The sequence below is a fragment of the Pseudophryne corroboree genome, chromosome 10, assembly GCF_028390025.1.
Source record: "Pseudophryne corroboree isolate aPseCor3 chromosome 10, aPseCor3.hap2, whole genome shotgun sequence".
Classification (NCBI taxonomy): domain Eukaryota; kingdom Metazoa; phylum Chordata; class Amphibia; order Anura; family Myobatrachidae; genus Pseudophryne; species Pseudophryne corroboree.
Window position 1 is genome coordinate 163,938,726 of NC_086453.1, and position 8,538 is coordinate 163,947,263.

Consider the following 8,538-nt stretch of genomic DNA (forward strand, 5'->3'; position numbering starts at 1 on the left):
TTTAAGCAACACTTTATTTACGGCAGAGGACATGGGACAAAATCAGTAGGACATGTAACATCACACATATCGTAATAAGAAAGCCAACATCACACACACTGTGTACGGTACTTTAATCAAAAGGTAACATCACAAATACAGTAACAATATCAACTAACATTTTTTTATTTTTTATGGTGGGGGGGGTGCGGGGTAATGGTTTTTGTATTTTATTTTTATTTTTTGTATTTTTAGTTTTTGTCTTTTGATTTTGAAACACTGGCACATACGGACATCAGAACGGAGAACGGAAACAGACAACAGCAGCCCCTGGATGGACACAGCACAATGGACTCAGATGCTTGGGGATTGAAACACTTTATTTACAGCATGGACGTGGTACAAAATCAGTAGGAAGATGTGACATCACACACATTGTAATAAAAAAGCCAACATCACACATACTGTATGGTACTTTAATCAAAAGGTAACATCACAAATACAGTAACAATATCAACTTTAAAATGTTTTTTCTTTTTTTTTGTGGTGGGGGGTGCAAGGTAATGGTTTTTGTATTTTTTTTATTCGTTATTTTGTTGTTTTTTTGTATTTTTAGTTTGTCTTTTGATTTTGGAACACTGGCGCATACAGACACCAGAACGGAGAAAGGAAACAGACAACAGCAGCCCCTGGGTGGACACACAGCACAAGGCCACAGATGGACACAGCACTATGGACTCGGCCGCTACTGGATACAGCAGCACAAAAAAATCAACTCATGCCAGATGACAGGAGAATAAAAGGGTCAACTTGTACCAGGCCCTTACATTACCAGGGCTAGACACTCCCATCAGGAATGTGGTGAGCCAAGTTCATGCACTCCCCTTTGAGTAACCATGCTGCTCCGAGTGGATTCAGCACGGTGCATGCAGCCCCAGAAAATTTACTGTACAGTACAATACCTGTAGGTCATTCTCTGTATACAGTACAGTGACACAATTTTTTTACTTCAGCTGTGTCAAGCTGATGTGCTGAAGCTAGGAGGATCAGTGGGCAATGATCTGGTTTCTTCAACCTGTATCTTCCAAGGCATTCTCCTCTGCATTCTCAGCACACTATTTATGGTATCCCTTATCCTCTTCTTTTATGGTTCACCAATCCTCACGCGCCGTTCACACCTTGCCATGATGTCATGTACTGTACAGTAGTTATATGATAAGAAAGGTGTTTCACCACAGGTGATGGCAATCATACAGTACTGCACATTAATATAGAAGTCCAAGAACCAGAGCATGCTGTCCCTCTTTGAGAGAGTCGTTTTGGGAGGCACATTCATAAATTTTGCAGGCTACGGGGCAATGCTGAAGGAACGTCACAATCCCCTAGCTAAACTAAACAGAGTCGACAGGGATAAGTGAGCGCTATGTACATTACGGTAACCCGGACCCGATCACATAGCAAACTGACAAAATGGCCGCCGCCCGTGATCCCCCACCTTGTGGCAGCGCTTGGATATGGAGCGAGCAACGGCATAAGTTTTGCAGTCTATGGGCCAATGCTGAAGGAGCGTCACAATCCCCTAGCTAAAATACACTGGGGCGATGGGGATAAGCGAGCTCTATGCACATTACGGTACACCGGACTCGATCGCATAGCAAACTGACAAAATGTCCGCCGCCCATGAACCCCCACCTTGTGGCAGCGCTCGGATATGGAGCTAGCTAAAATACACACATACATTACAGTAAGGATATTCATGTAAATATATAAATTGAAACTGTAAATGAAAGAATAACTATTCAAATACTGTATGAAGAAACTGTAGAAACCAGCAACAGATTTCAACAGCAGTAACAGAGAGCAAATTAGCAGAAGTTTTGAAGGTCGGAGATGATCCACACAGCAAGTCTGATTACGAGGAAACCGCTTTGCAAAGTGGTTAGCGAGCTGTGACTGAGTCGCTCTTTCATCCTGATTCAAACAAAGGAATTCTTCCAGCTCAATGCATGCTCTGTGATTGGTGTAGGGATGAATGTACCTATACAGGCACCAATCACAGAGCATGCTTTGAGTGGGAAGAATTTCCTTTGTTTGAATCAGGATAAAAGAGCATCTCAGTCACAGCCCGGTAACAACTCTGCAAAGCTGTTTCTCCCTAATCAGACTTGCTGTGTAGATCCACTCCGACCTTTAAGAAATCTCCTGATAATTTGCTCTCTGTGTTACTGCTGCTGAAATCTGTTGCTGGCCTCACTTGTTCCAGCTCATTTATACAGTTTCTTCATACAGTGTTTGATTGGTAATTCTTTCATTTACTGTTTACAATTATTTATATATTTCCATGAATAGCCTTACTGTACTAAACTGTATGTGTGTATTTTAGCTAGGGGATTGTGACGCTCCTTAAGCATTGCCCCCTAGCCTGCAAAACTTATGCCGTCGCTCGCTCCATATCCAAGTGCTGCCACGAGGTGGGGGTTCACAGGCGGCGGCCATTTTGTCAGTTTGCTATGCGATAGAGTCTGGTGTACCGTAATATGCATAGAGCGCGCTTATCCCTATCGCCCCTGTGTGTTTTAGCTAGGGGATTGTGACGTTCCTTCAGCATTGCTCCATAGCCTGCAAAACTTATGTTGTCGCTCGCTCCATACCCGAGCGCTGCCACGAGGTGGGGGTTCACGGGCGGCATCCATTTTGTCAGTTTGCTATGCAGTCAAGTCCGGTGTACCGTAATGTGCATAGAGCTCGCTTATCCCTATCACCCCTGTGTATTTTAGCTAGGGGATTGTGACTCTCCTTCAGCATTGGCCTATAGCCTGCAAAACCTATGCCGTCGCTCGCTCCATAGTTCAGTGCTGCCACAAGGCGGGGGTTCACGTGCCTCGGACATTTTGTCACTTTGCGATGTAATCAAGTCCGGTGTACCATAATGTGCATAGAGCTCGCTTATCCCTATCGCCCCTGTGTATTTTAGCTAGGGGATTGTGGCGTTCCTTCAGCATTGCCCCGTAGCCTGCAAAACCTATGCAGTCGCTCGCTCCATATCCGAGCGCTGCCACGAGGTGGGGTGAATTGGGCGGTGGCCATTTTGTGAACTTGCTATGCGATAGAGTCCGGTGTATAGGTATGTGCATGGGCTACTGTACCATACTATACTGTAGGTATAGGCAGTGCAGCTACTATTGGGCCTTTTCACCTGTCAACCTATACCATGTCGACCTAGCATCCTTGTCGACCTATCTACTGTTGACCAATAGTGGTGGACTCAAACAATGTCTACATACAGTACTTACTGTCGACCTAACATACCACACCCCATTGTAGTGTGGTAAGTATATCATGAACTGTAGGACATTTTTATGTTATATGGGCCGGAGCTCTGTAATGAGGCACAGTACGAATGGGGAGCACTATGTACAGTATACTGTAATAATGTGAATTGGGGGTACTGTGTGGCATAATGTGTACTGGCAGATCAGAAATGTAATGTACATTACTGTAGGGTGAACTTATCCACTACTACAGTATGATTCAGAAAAGAAGCTAGGGCACTACTATGGGGCATAACATTAAATAAGGCTCGGCTATGGTTCAGAAAACCAACCACAGTACAGTACTACGGGACACTCTTATAGGGCACAAAATTAAAAACTGCTGCAGAAAAGACTCCCTCTACAAGCATTGGGATGGGAGCCCTTCAAAATGTTGCTATACTGTAGTATTGGTCCCACAAAATTCTGGATATACCCCTGAGTCTGGTGTACAGTATCTTATGGTGCATTGAGCTCGCTTATCCCCATAGCCCCCTGTGTTTTTTAACTACCATATTGAGATGCACATTTCTAGGCCTACAGTATTTAATATACCGTAAGCAGCATTGTTGGTAGGCAATAATTGAAGAATTTACATACAGTAGTGACATGTACTTTATGTAATGCTGGTTCATTATGTCAGTTGTCCCTTATGCTGTACAATACTGTATGTCTCACAGGGCCCATGCACTTCCAAGGAGGGTTATGTACTGTATCTGTTTTATACAGGAAAGTAATTGCAGTCCATAACACTGATGTGGTATTTTCAGTACTGTACAGTACAGTATACAGTGATAAAATGTGAACATCAGGTACTGTATAGTAAACATGTACAGTATTAGCTTTTATCCTAAAACTGTTGCAAATTTTCAGATGTGTAAATTTTAGACTACAGCACAGGTTCTCAAACTCGGTCCTCAGGACCCCACACAGTGCATGTTTTGCAGGTCTCCTCAGAATCACAAGTGAAATAATTAGCTCCACCTGTGGACCTTTTAAAATGTGTCAGTGAGTAATTAATTCACCTGTCCACCTGCTGGGTTACCTGCAAAACATGCACTGTGTGGGGTCCTGAGAACCTATGGACTACAGTATTAAGAAATGTTTTTCTCCACACTGGAGTTACGGTTGGACAACATGCCAGTAACTATCCATAAAACTATGAGCAATATAATCGCCAACATGAAAAAAGAAAATAAAAGCATTAAAGAGATCCATGCATGGCTCAAGGAAAGTAGTCACTTTAGAAACGATATACTATCATGCTTTCGAGAAAACAACGCCCAGATTTGCATTTCCCACAAAATGCACATGGTACGTACTGTACAGTACTGTAATGTTTAACTGACTTACTGTATACAATAGACAATTTTGTTGTAAGAAAAAAAGGAACACGTCATCTTACTGTAATTGTGCTGTTCATTAATTCATATTTTTCATACTGTATTGTACTGTAGGAGAGTGCAAGAAATTGTAGAGAAACTAACTCGTGAGGATGATGAGCGTACTGCTTTGCAAATAAAATGAATTCTCTATTCCAAGTATGACCTGGACATATCGATCACCAGCGTTAGAAGGATGCGACGGAAAATGGGATGGACCTTTGGCGCTACAAGGTAAAATACTGAAAGCAGTATAAAGCATAAATTCACACTTATTCACTGTTAATAATCCCTTGATAAGTGATATAACAATGACGTAAATCACTATACAGAGTGTCCACTTAATATTTTGTATGTATATATATCTATATATCTATATCTATATATCTATATCTATATATCTATATATATATATATATATATATATATATATACCAAAAAAGATAGGCACTCAGAGACAGCAATGAAGCATTGCTGGCCTGTTGTGATTATATATATAAATATATATATATATATATATATATATATATATATATATATATATAATATATATTGTAGTGTGTGTGTGTGTGTGTGTATATGTATATATATATAATTGCCAAGAACACTGGAATAGTGTTTGAGGGCAGGTATGTTTTTCCCAGGTTCTTATCTTACATGTTTTAGAAAAAGGACATTGGGCCCAGTTCGGGTCTTTGGCCTCACAGAGGGCTAATCAGGGCTTTTAGCTATGTAAGAGTGTTATAGGGCTGCTAGCCTGATCAGTGTGGGCAGACTGCCTGGGGAGACTGCAGAACCTCTGTGGGAGAAACACGTTTCCTTATACAAGTGAGCCATACAGTATTTACTGGAAAACTGTTTTTGTTTAGAGACGGTTAGGAATGTCTTGTGTTTAGTTAGTGCCGGACAGGCAAGGTATTTTCTTTTGATGTTTGTTTTATTTTCTGCTTAATAAAACTGGTTGCAGCCAGTTTCACCACAAACTGGACTTGTATGATTTCTCAGCTGCTGCTTGCTGCCATCTACCCCAGGAAACGGCACCCTGTTCCCCTACAGTGTTTAAATAAATAAATAAATATATATATATATATATATATATATATATATATATAGTACTGTGTATATACTGTAATGTATATACAGTTTAATGTATACAGTAGGTATAGAATACAGTATACAGTCTGCTGTATATACTGTAATCTTTCATTACTGTATCTGTTTAATTATTTTTGGCTCTTTACAGGATATCTCCCATGATAAGAGATGTGAATAAAGAAAAGAGTTCAACAGGTACGGCGATGGATTGAGAGTGATGTCATTTTCACAGATGAATCGTGCGGTTCTCCAGAATGTCATTTCGGAAACGTCACCATATCTCATTAAAACCACGCCCAAAGCATCCATTGAAGGTCCATGTATGGGGAGGCATTTCACGATTAGGAGCTCGTCCCCTATTATTTTTCGAAGGTACTATACTTTATTCTGTGCCTGTGTTCTGTAAAAATACATGCTGTACTGTACAGTACATGTAACTGCACAATAAAATGGGTTGCTTATTAATGAACAACATTTTTTTATTTCTGTAGGGACCATGGATAAGCAATTCTACCAAGAAAAAATAGTAGAGGGATGTGTATGGTTCCATTCGTGAATAAATATTACCCATCTCATCACATGATATTCCAAGACAATGACCCTAAACACTCTGCCTCAGCCAAATTTATGGAAGAGAAAGGTATCAATTGGGAACACACACACCAGAGTGAGTATTCTTTTAATACTGTACAAGTAAAATTATGGATAGCACTCTAGTACTGTAAATTTATTTTTTTGCTAATGAACATTGCAATACCGTATGTTTTATTTTCTCTTTTTAACTTCATTAATAAACAAACTTTTTTTCTGTATTGTTTTTATTTTTTTATTTTTTAGATCACAAGACATGAATGCAATTGAATTAGTGTGGGCTCAATTGAAGAGATACATTAGGAGTGTTGCGAAGTCAACAACAAAACACCAGCTGTTGGATGGGAGCCAGAAATTTTGGCTAGAAGTACTCACACCTGAACATTGTAATAATTATATAAATCACCTGTATAAAGTATTACCTGTTATAGTTGAAAGAAATGGTCAAGCCACAAGTATTTAGTTCTGTACTGTATTTTCTGTATAAAATTTTAATTGATGCATTATTAAAAATGTTTATAACATTGGCTTTGTCTGAATATTGCATAAGCTAATGTACAATATTATACATTATACTATACAGTAGCACTGTTATTGATGTGTATGAAGAGTTCTTTACAGTTTTAGAAGTCCTGAATAATAGAGTACTCTACATTTTTGATCAGTACAGTACATGAAATCAGATGTTGTAATTTTTTTACATCAATAGTGATGCTTTTCCAATAAATTTTCCATTATACAGTACTGTATGGTACAGTACATGGGGGTAAATGTACAGTATGGTGTGCCGTTATGGGTGAGAGGTACTGTATACACTAAATGTACAGTAAAATGGGTTTTTTATATTACAAACACACAAATGCATCCCAGACGGAAATCTGCTATACACAGCAGACGGCTTATGGTGACAGAACTCACTTACTGTATCCCCACCCATAGTCGTGGTGTATTTTAGATAGCGTAATGAGACACTCCTGCAGCATTGCCCTGATTCATGTAAAACCTGTGTGAAACAGTACAGTATCTCTATTGAATGCAAAGTACAGTAACAGTACAGTATATTACCAGAGCCGTCCCTAACTAATATAATGCCCTAGGCAAGATTTTGGCTGATGCCCCCTTGCACAGATGCTAGTTCTGTCTCTGACCCTGTACCCCTTTCCCAGCACCATCACCCCTCACCCATACCAGTCCTCATTTTGTTGCTCCTAACCCCTATATTTTAAATAGGAACAGTGTGCACATTCAGTGCCAGCCCGAAACGGTGCATGTTCTTGCAGGAAGGGGCATGGCCACACAATAATACCCCCAGTTGAAATTACACAACACATTACTACAACTGTATTCACATTATATCATGCAATAGTGTCTCTTATTCTTGTTATATCACATGGTAGTACCACATTACTCCTCACAGTAGTGCCCCATATTCACATTACACCAAACCATATTGCTCTTTATTCACATTAGACCACGCAGTAGTGCCCTTTCTTTACATTATGCCACAAAGTACTGTAGTACACCTTAAACACATAATGCCGCACATTAGTAATGCATTTCATATTTCAATTTTCATATTTCATTTCAGAGAGCCGCAGTCACATACAGAATATAGGCATGCTGCATATCATTTTAATCAGCAGAAGCTGCTTGTGTCTCATTTGCCTAGTTTGCCTATGCCTGGGGCCGGCTCTGTATATTACAATAGAAAAAAAAAATAGTGTCGGGGAATAAAACACCTCATGGCAGATACACAAACTCATGTCTAAATGTATAGTAAGCAGTGATCCCTTGCCATTGGTTTTAGATTAAGCCCTAATGGCTAGGGGACTTGGCCGCTCACTTACTGTACTGTATCCCTGACTTCAATAGACCGCACTGTTGCTTAAACTCCTTGTTTTGCATCTGTATATTGTACACTATACAGTATTACTTGATCATTCTACGGGACCTCAATGCCCCTGTGTATTTTAGCTAGGGGATTGTGATGTTCCTTTAGCATAGCCTTATTCTCACACGGCAATGTAGCTCTGAACTAGGATATTCCCCTCCCACACCTAACTCTCTGCACATGTTACATCTGCTACCCTTCAGTGCAGCATGGGGTTTGGTTACCCAAGTGCTCAGTTACTGGCTGCTTCTGCATGTAGCCCACACATGCTGAACAGCTTTATAAAGTA

General features: G+C 40.1%; 1 long non-coding RNA gene across 1 annotated transcript; it reads left to right on the top strand.

Moving 5' to 3' along the window:
- The first annotated feature begins 355 nt into the window (after nt 1–355).
- LOC134965117 (uncharacterized) lies at nt 356–6,854 on the top strand. Its single transcript, XR_010188326.1, has 5 exons — nt 356–840; nt 4,748–4,906; nt 5,916–6,139; nt 6,259–6,434; nt 6,605–6,854. It is a non-coding gene; the product is annotated as an uncharacterized LOC134965117 (long non-coding RNA).
- The last annotated feature ends 1,684 nt before the right edge of the window (nt 6,855–8,538 follow it).